Genomic DNA, 488 nt, shown 5'->3' on the forward strand with positions numbered 1-488 from the left:
AGTAGAAACCTGATTGTAGAATCTTTGCAGCTGTTTTTGAAGCTCCAAAGTGTCCTACATATGCGGATGAGTGACAGTGCTCGAGAATCTCATGTACTTCTTCTTCAGGTACACACCTCCTCACTATCTGATCAGCTCCTCGTCTATAGAGAATTGAATCCTCCCAGAAATAGTATTTTAACTCGGCGAAGAATTTTTTTCTTTGGTGACTGGAGCAGTCAGGCGGTGGAATGGAACTGGCCAAGTAATTGACAATATCTGCGTACCAAGGTGCTTCATCCACTCTCAACATCTGTTCATCCGGGAAGATCTCATTTATATCCACTAAATCTTCCGTCTCCCCAAGTTCTAGTCAGGATAGGTGATCTGCTACTACGTTCTCGATGCCCTTCTTGTCGCGTATCTCAATGTCAAATTCTTGCAACAACAGCACCCAACGAATTAATCTCGGCTTTGCATCCTTCTTTGTGAGCAGATACTTCAATGCA

The sequence above is a fragment of the Olea europaea genome, chromosome 2 (genome assembly GCF_002742605.1).
Source record: "Olea europaea var. sylvestris chromosome 2, O_europaea_v1, whole genome shotgun sequence".
Classification (NCBI taxonomy): domain Eukaryota; kingdom Viridiplantae; phylum Streptophyta; class Magnoliopsida; order Lamiales; family Oleaceae; genus Olea; species Olea europaea.